Genomic DNA, 10,304 nt, shown 5'->3' on the forward strand with positions numbered 1-10,304 from the left:
CAACTCATATTTGCCTTTCAACTCTGTAAAAAAGAGACTAAATTTCCTTGTGGGCAATTTCTTTCCCTATCCTTTTGGTTCTCCACCAATTCACACTAAATTCCTTGTTACTAACTTATTAGTTAATCATGGTGATTAATCAAAATTGATCTAAGTTGAATTAATGACCTTTTCATTATCCTATACACTCATATGCCAGTAGGATGTTTTGACACTAGAATAATGGGAAAAAAAATCCTTGGTTGCCACTAAGACTCCAGTGCCAAAATCAGAATGGTATTTGCCATTCATCACTGAGGTTAAACAGTATGATAGAAATGCTGCTTTGTCTTAGCATTTCCCTCAATATTTTCGCTTTCTGAATGGAAGTGCCTATTCAGAAACCATCCATTTTAAAACTGGAAGCAAAACTCACAAGTCCTTTATTTGGAATCTGTGATGATTAACATATTCTTATCATTAAATACTTTATTTTTTTATACCACTAAAAAAAATCAACAAAAGCACCAAAATATTTTGGTGGGCTTGTCTACAGAATGAGTGGGAGATAGGAACTGGCAGGGTGGGTTGGTCCCCCCCTTCAAAAAAAGTCTTCATGAGGAACTATTGTAAAACACTCAGCCTTGAAGGTCTTGGGCCATTTTGCTGCATTGACCTCCATGAACACAGCTTTGCCCAAGAGGAACACCAGTCCTGATGACCTGTTGACAGGTACTTATTTACTTGATTTATACGGTGATTAGGTCTTAGCTGCCAGAGTGCCTGGTAGTGCACTGGGCACTGTGTAAAATGGATAAAGCAGGTCAAGATCTCAATTCTTTAAGGAGATAATGGCTAATTCCCTGAATGATCCTACAGCAGGTCAACAAAATGAACAGGAACACAGGAACAGAGGCTGGGGAGACCTGTGTGCAATAACCTGGTTATTCATAAGATATGTAGGCATGCCAAAATGCCTTTGTATTTTTTCCCTAAGACCACCTTTGTCCCTCCCTGTACAAGGCTTTGTGACCATCTCTCAGGTGACAGGTAGAGCTGTCACCCTTCACTGACCTCCCAAGACCCTGGGATTTCCCTATCTGCCATGTACCCTTGAGTCACCACCTCACTCTCCAGTAATTGCTTTCTTAGAAAACCTGGGGGTAAATCCTGTTTTTCGTAAGGAAGTGCACTATGCAAGGCAAGCAGCAGCACTGGCTTTCTGTATTGGATTGCAATTTCCACTCTGTTTCCCATTTGAAACCAGCACAAATCACCTGACTCACTGCTTTGTACATTTTCCCATGGGCCAAAAAGAGAAAAAAAGCCCCTATAGTGTGGTTAAGTTATGGGAAATAGAGATCAATCTTACAATTGGCTCTTCCAGTTCTGCTGTTTGCTCACTAGAGCTCATTTCCCCCAGCCTGCCAGGCTCTAACCTACAGAAGTACATCCCCTCTGCCAGTCGTGGTCTTCCACAGCAGGTACCAGCAGCAGCTGTTTCTGGAGTTAATCATCAGAGAATGGTTTGGGTTGGAGGAGACTTTAGGGTCATCTCATTCCAAGCCCTGTCATAGGCAGGGAAACCTTCCACTAGACCAGGTTGCTCCAAGCCCTGTCCAACCTGGCCTTGAACCACCCTGCCAGGGATGGAGCATCCACAATCCACGTTTCACACCTCCTTTCTGCTTTGTGCACCTGTAACACAAGGTACTTCAGATATGATGTGGGCACAGCTCCTGCCCATCACTGTGGTGTCCCATTCAGCTGCTGCCAGCTTCCCCCAGCCACTTCTGCAGAAAGGGATCTTTGTTTATGTTCTTTCTGTTGTTAATGTTTTGAAGTAGACTGAAATGAACCAGGGACATCTCTCCATCTGGAGATCAGGAAGACTCATGTTCCTTCTATACACATGATGGTATGATGGTGTGTGGGTTGAAAAATTCCCAGCCAAGCATTGCAAGCCCAGGAATGGACTGCTCCTCTCTGCTAGTGAAGGAAAAACCATCTGATGAAGGAGCTGCAAATAGACACCCAATATTATTCATTAATTTTTTTATCCCATGCAATGAGAGCTGGCCATGCAGACCAGCTTAATGCATTGGCCAAAATCCCCTCAATTCTGGCTGCCCAGTACAGTACAGTGAGATTTACAGCCTATACAAGCAGAGCAGGATGGTTTGGGCAGGACCAGTGCAACTTGTAAAGTTCTTGGCCCAATCTATTCTCTGCACCAGCTGAATTAATGGCCATTGCTCAGTTCCATGGCAGCAAAAGGTCACCACCATGCAGCCCAGAGAGAAGATGTAGCAGTGCCTTCACACCACTGTTAATAACTCTCGATGCCTTGGCACAGGATGCTCAGGTGACTTACAGTCCTCACAGAAGTGACTGTCTACTGAAGAAGCTCTCTACCTTTGGGGTTTTTTCCCCCCTGTAATTATTTTTTGTCCCTTACTCCAGAAAATCATGAAAAAAGGTAAAAACTTGGTGGTACAAAAGGCTCTTGCATGTGTCATCTTGAGTTTAGGAAATATGGGGATTGTGGATCATATTTTCAAAATGCTTGTAGCTGAAAACAAAATGAAAAAAAATTTTTTTTTCTAGTTCACAGTACTAACTTTAGAAGAAAACAAAAATAAAGAAAAATAAACAGTCCTGGTGTGGTGCTCCTGCCAAGCAAATTGCCACATCCCAGAGGCTTGTTTAGTTAACCATTTCAGCACTAACCCTTGGTAGTCTATGGTGTCTTTGACACTTGTCCAAAGCCATCAGATGAAGGGAGTGAGCACAGCAAGAGCAGAGAGCCAGCTGTGCCTTGTAAACAAGACAAGCACTAAATCAAACAAGCAGCATCCCACTTTCCAAAGGTCAGATCACTGGCAATTCCAGAAGCATAGCTCCAGTTCCCAGGTTAGCACAGGTTTCTCCCACTGTTGCACATGGGTAATGCCAGGCATGGCCTGATGGCCACATCACTCCTGTGCCATCAGATACTCAGCCCAGGAACCCTGTGCACTTCAGCTACTCTTCAGTTAAAAGAGAGTGTAAACATAGCTGGCACTGCAACCACCTGTAGCCACAGCAGAGCAGGGTGTGGAGTTACCTGGAGAGTTTACTGCAAGGAGAATTGCAGAGTTTTTAATGTTTTGTCTAAGGTTACAGTAAACTCAGTGTTAATGGGCTTTCAGAAACTGGAATTTCTGTGGAGGAAAGTTCATTATTTCTTCAGAGGATTTGCTCTGAGGGCTGGCAAAGCCCGAACTGTGCTGGGTCATGCAGGAGAACCAGGCTGGCATCTCCCTTTTCTTTTTCTTTAAATAAGGCATTGGTTAGGAATTTGGGGTGGGAGGGGTTTTTGAACAACTGTTTTATTTCATGGTTTTAATCCTCATTTTATTTGGCACAGCTGCTCCTGCAGGCCTGTACCTCCTGTACCTGTTGATACTGTTCTGAGCATTAACAATGAATTTTCCTCAGCTGGACATCAGCCCTGTTTTGCAGACAGTTCCATATGAGCTGCTGTATTATATTCCTCCGTATTTGGAGTGTTGAATTGGACTTCACTCAGTTTCATATTGAATCCAATATAATTACTTCAAAATACACTGTCAAAAATGGTGATGTCTTGAGAGTTGGACCACAAAGAGAGGCTAACTATTGGCTTATTATCATAGAATCATAGTATGATTTGGGTGGGAAGGGACCTTAAAGCCCATCTCATTCCAACCCCTTTCCATGGGTAGGGACGCCTTCCACTAGATCAAGTTGTTCCAAACCCTATCCAGCCTGGCCCTGATGGGGCAAACAAAACTTCTCTGGGCAACCCTCTTCCCATCCCTTTCTTTCTAATGTTTGATGTGTAATGGTCCATCTCCTTCTCCAGACCATCAGCACATCAAACCCCAGTGCAGACAGCATCACGTGCTGTGTCAAGCACAGCTGAATTCCTCCAGGAAGATGCCCCACACTGACTCTGGCAGCAAGTGCCAGCCAGTCCTGCTCCCTCAGCACTTCTCCTGTTCCCAAGCTTGCTCAGCACAAAGTCAGCTGTGTGTAAAACACAACTTCAGCTTTGATGCTGGCTGGTTCTGGCGTTCTACCATTGGCACATAGGATGCCAGCTTTGTCCCACAGCCAAAATTACTCAGTGTTTTCTCTCTGTAAAATAATTTCAGCCCACTATATACACTGCCTTCTTTATGATTTGTTAAATATATTTTATTCTCTCAAGGTAAGGCATTTTCTTAAGCCTAAGAACTCTTTATGTGATTTTTTCAAAATTCATTTTTCGTATCTTCAATTTTCCATAATTTCTATTTTTATTGGAGGAATGGGATGCATTTATATGACACTGCCCTTTCTTCCCTCACGTGTGGACCACACTGGCAAAAACCCCCATGGGTAGCAACTTCTAACACCAACAGGGCAGCTAGAACATCAAGCCCAACCATTGCTCCACTAAACTGTGTCCCGAAGTGCCACATCTACACTTTAAATCCTTCCAGGGATGGTGTCTCCACCACTGCCCTGGGCAGCCTGTGCCAGGGCTTGACAACCCTTTCCATAAAGAAATTTTCCCTAATATCCAATCTAAAGCTCCCCTGGTGCAACCAGCTATCACCACACCAGGCACTGGTCCCTCCCCAGCTCCTTCTGGTGTCAGAGCTTCTTCTCAAAGCAATAGGGTTGAACTAGGTGAGCTCCCAGTGTTCTCAAGCACATTGTACTACTGCTCTATGGGTTTATATCTAAGATTAGCTGGACATGTCTGTGTATTTAATTTATCATTTTGGCTTGGGAAAAATGAGTCTGTCTTTACATGGAGCTATTGTAAAGCTGAGATACAGACTGTTAATTATCAATATGTTTAACAGCATCTTTGTAATAGTCCTAAGGCATAAATATCCTACTTTTGACAAGCACTATTTGCTGAAACAAATTCTATTTAATTAAGACATGAAATCTGAACTGAAAGACAGCCTAGCTTGTCAACAATATTAACTGCAACAGATACTGCAAGAGGTTAAGTTTTGCATTAAGGCTAAGTGGTAAAGGCTAGGAGCTTTTGGAAAAATTTCTTAAGCTTCCCTGTATAACAAGGTTAGGCTGGCTCATTTTCTTGAACAGTATTTTACTTTAGAAGCTCAAATCAATGTTGATGAAAATACTCAATTTGACAGCTTTGGAGGCTAAAATCCTCTCTGTACACTAAAAACTCCTTTCACCAACACAGGAAGTTCTGTGTGCCCTGCCTCAAGGTCTGGAGAGCCCTGAATCCCCAGAGAGATTCATGTGAGAGCACAGGGGCTGTGTCAGCAGGACCATCACCACTCCTGAGTGCTTCTCATAACAGGTTGACGGTTAAAAAACCATCCCTCCTTGAACCACATCAGCAGAAATCATGGGCTTCATCCCAGGGATGTGGAGGTTGCTGTTCACCGTTCATCAAGTGAGGCTTGTTAATGCATGGAGGGGTTGTGTGCAAAGCCAGCAACTCAAGGTCTGCAGCATCCCATATGGCAGTAAAATTATTCAAGGAGAAATTATGCAGATAGTCAACAAGTTCAAGCTGCAGTGAATTATGCTGAAAACATCAGCACAAGTAGCAGTCAATTTGTGTTAATGGTCAACAAGCACAGTTCACTCGTTTTCTCCTGTCTGAGACCCAGGGGGCTCAGGGATATTGGGATGCTCTAACAAACACCCCATAGCCCTATAGCTATGGCTCTTACATCATCTGTGACAGCTCTGGTAACTTAGCAGGAAAAAAATGTCTGGGAGTAACAGCCATCATGCAAAGGACACAACACTGGCAGCTCATCCAGTAGTTTTCCAGACATAGCAGAGGGAGGAAAAAGGGCAGCAGGGAAGGTGCTGGCTTTACTGTAGTTACAGCTACAGGCTGACCTTTATCATGGTACAGGGGAGAATTGCTCCCAACAAACAGGAGGCAGGGTTAGATTAGCTATTAGAAAGAAGCAACCACCTGCGAGGTTGGCAAGGAAGTGGCATAGCTTGCCCAGAGAAGCTGGGAATGCACCATCCCTGGAGGGACTGAAAAACCATGTAGATGTGGCACCTGGGGGATATGGTTTAATAGCAGTCTTGGCAGTGCTGGGTTAATGGTTGGACTGGATGATCTTAGAGGTCTTTTTCAACCTAAATGATTCTGTGATTCTATGACTCTAAATAAAGCACAGGTTTTAGAAACTATAACCGTGTTTGTGTCAAACATCCTTAAAAACGTTACCAAAGCAGGAGGGTGGCTGATAAAAGTCATCACACAACATCAGGCAATGATACAGAATCAATTTGTGTTTATTTAAATCCTTGCAGCAATAAAATCAAACCCACTGGCTGTGGTTTCCAAGTGTTTCTTTGAGTCAGCCAAGCAAATCCCTAAATTATCATCTGCAGCAAATAGAAAAAAGACACACTATGAAGCCAGGCTGTAAATATCACTGAAAAGCATGCCTTGACCAGTAAGTAAGGGGCTGTGGTGGCAATGGTGTTAACTCAAACTGGCCTATGAGAATTTTTTTTATTTTTTTTTCTTGCTCACTAGGGCAAATAATATATTTGTGGTGTTGCAGGAGAGAGGCAGCTAATGAATGCTGGTTGTGTAGCACAACTTGCTCATGAAACCCTTCAGACCATTGCCAAGAACCTCCCAATTGATGGGTAAGATTAACAGATGGAAAGATTTGCACTTCTTTTCACACCTCCTTGGGAAGGCTGGGATGGTCCAGAGCATGCTGTGAGTTTGCTGAAAACTCAGTGTCAGAAAAAGCTGTGGGTCACCCAGCCCTGGGTCCAGGCTGCCAGTTGCCAGACCATCAATAAAGTGAATATGGCATCTTCAGGAGTTTGCAGTCCTTTATCTCAGAGCAAAAATATTTACTCAATGAACCTCATGACTGGCTGGAGCTGTGTCTGGAGCTGGAAGCTGAAGGAGTACATGAGCTCTGGCAGCAAGGGGGAAACCTGGGCTCCTACACTACAGGAGCACATGGGGATCCCAAAGACACATCAGTCACCAGGAAGGGTATGTGTATGTGTCTAACTGAAACCCATAGGACAGGAAAACTGACTCCACTTCAGTAGAGTGCTTCACTACAATAATGTGATGTATAAACACATTAAAAGGAATAGGAAAAAGGAAGGAAAGTTTAGTATAGAATTTACAGAATTAAATAGAATATACATTGCTGTCGACTCTAGTAATATTGGCATTTCAATTCATTAAAAGTCCAGACAAATTAAATGTTTGTATTCATTTAAAATAATTTCTCCTCTTTGACTTAGCCTAATTTATCATATTATGTCTTTCTGCAGTGCCTAGACAAGCTGCTGTTTAAATGAACCCAAAAGAATATACGAGTAAAATATTAAGTAGTTGTTATTAACAACAAAGTCTATTAAAATCCAGGACCACAGTTTCCATGCAGCTATTTTTGCCACACCAAACACAAACTGTTTTCCTACAAATGTAGGATTTATGTGCTCTATTAAAGCCAACATACCTTGTGACAGTGTTTTCACAAATAACACATGAATTTGAACCGTAGTCACTGCAAAGAAAAAGAAGCAGCAAAGGGAAAATATTGTGTCTCAATATATAGTCCTTATTCAAATAATATTTAGTCTTTTTTTCCCCAATAAAAACCTGCTATGTTTCTGCCTTTTTATATATACATTTTCAGATTTTCATGTGGTTTTTATGAGTAGCAACATTTTGGTGGGGAAAAGCTGGGTACCCAAGCATCTACCCAAACATTCAAATATTCAATTTTGGAAATTTTTGTTTATGTCAGTCCTGAGTCCAAGACCAAATAGCACTTACACCCTCACTCAGAGTTACAGGTAACCCATGTGTAAGATTCTCACATAACTGCATTATTCATTTCTCAATCATCAGAAATAGTAGAAGTGAAGGCTACATAAATTATATTTATCCAGCAGGCTTAACCAAAGATAAAATAATCTTGCTAAGGATATATTAATGTGGTTGTTAGATGGGAAGAGGGATAAGGAGAAAATACAGGTCTTCCCCAACATCTGAAGCAAATCACGTACAGAATGGAATACACTGGTAAAGACAATGCAAATATTAACTACTGCTAACACAACCTCAAAAGATCCATTCCAGGATGCTCATCTGGTAGACTCCAGCAAAAGCCATTATTGTAGTTTAATAATAAGATAGATAGATTAGATTAGATTAGATAGATAGATAGATAGGCAGATAGATATAGATAATCAAGTGGGTCTCCAAAAGATTATATGGATTATCATTACATTTAATCAGCAGGACATGTCATGCAGCAAAAAATGTTCTTTATTTCTCCCACAGCACCAAAGTCAGTGGTAAGGCATTTCTGCTGTTTCAGCTCTTTCTAATTAAAAGATTTTATAGAGGACTTAATTTAAATGTACACTTCTGCTGCTCCTGGCCATGGTTTCCAGGTGCACAGGTTGACTCTTAATGTCATGGTTGCCATCTGTTGACTGTCTGGGGTGTTCAGGGAGATTGTTACATGTGGTCTGATTTGATTTCTGCCTGAAATCCATGCTCCTTCCTTTGGATGACATCCAGAAAACACCTGCAATTTTTCATATTGAAATACTATTTGCAGCTTGCTACATGTTGGCTGGAGAGCTGAGAGATCCTGGGGGAAATGAGTGACATCATGATCCATTTGTCATTATGACTCACAAAATTACAGGATAAGATGTACATATTAGCATGACAATAGAAAGAGGGTTCACCTGTTCTCCCCATCAAGCAAGTGGGACTTTCTGCCTCAAAACAAGTCCCCTCTCACCTCACACTGATCATGGTTTGTGGAGCAACCCCAGTGATGGACCCAGCCTCCTTCACCCCAATTCAAGAGTCAGGAGCTGAGAGACAGAGAGAGGTGACATTTCTTCAGCTTGAAAGCAGAAAGGTCTGTTATGTGTGGAGAGAATAATTAGTTAAATATTAGTAAATAAACACAATTTTAGCCATAAGATAAGCTTACAAAAGCTGGACTCATTTTGGAGCATTCCTTTTGCTCTGAAGTCTCCACAGGGACTCAGCAGGAGATAGACCTTGTGATAGGGGGCACATCAGAGATGTCACAGCAAAGGGGTCTCCAGGGCCAGCTAGGCTGCTGGAAGCAGCAGGACTTTGCATGGTGACAGGTGAGCAGGCAGAGGGACAGGGATGGACAGCAAAATATCTATAAATAAAAGCCACAGCCCAGTGAGTTCTCCCATGTAAGGCTGTTACAGCCCATCTCTAGATATGTCTGTGTTTGAGTACAACTTTCTCTTCTTATTTAGTAGCACCTCAGAGCTCAGAAAGAGACCTCTGCCATACTGCCTTGTAATAATAATAATATATTACATATATATTATAATTATAATATTATTATTATATATTTTATATATTATTATATGTGCAATATCTTAAGATTAAGACCATTTCTCTATTAAATTAGATAACAAATAATTAGATAATTTTAACTTACTCTATGAATCTTTTAGAAAGTAAACTGCTTACAGGCAGCTAATGCAATAAAATTACTTTATAAGCACTGCTTATAAAGAGAGCAACATCTGTTACCATGAAGAGTCTGCAGCAGGCATTAGGATTCTGTGCACACCCAGCCATAGTTAGAGCAAATATATCATTAAGTTGGTATCCTTTTCTATGCAAAGCACACTTTTCAAGATTTATGTACTGCAGACAATGAGATAACAAGCAAGAGAATCAACTTGTGCTCGACTCTTCTTGCATTCAGCCCCTGTCCCATGGCAAGACAGCTATAATAAAAAAGGTAAGACAGAGCATGGAAGTTATGTCACTTCTACATGTGGCAAAGGAAATAGAACTCCAGCCCCACCACTGATCCTAAGGAATGGCAAAGCAGAAGCTGTGCTGAAAGAATGTCCTTAAGGTCACAAAATCAAACACTAAAAAATCAAGCCTCTTCTTCAGTCTTCCTCCTATATTCACTGTCAGGGATGCAATTACAGGGAGCATCCCAAGCCTGTAGGCAAAAACAGGACTTAATACAACTTCTAATAATTCTTCAGTATCTTAACTGGGTATGTGAGAACTGCAGTTTTCCCAAGGATTTGTAAACTTCATGAACTAGGCAAATAAGAGTGACAGAAAGGGATGTTTACAAAAAGATCTACTGTGTTATGGGTGTGACATTACTATTCCAGATCCAAAGGGTGCTATGAAAGATCAATTAATACATTTTCAGTTGGGCAAAAGAATGTTTTAAAGAGCACGTCACTCCATGCACTTCACCTTTTTCAAAGTTACC

Source organism: Cyanistes caeruleus, chromosome 15 (genome assembly GCF_971803275.1).
Source record: "Cyanistes caeruleus chromosome 15, bCyaCae1.hap1.1, whole genome shotgun sequence".
NCBI lineage: Eukaryota > Metazoa > Chordata > Aves > Passeriformes > Paridae > Cyanistes > Cyanistes caeruleus.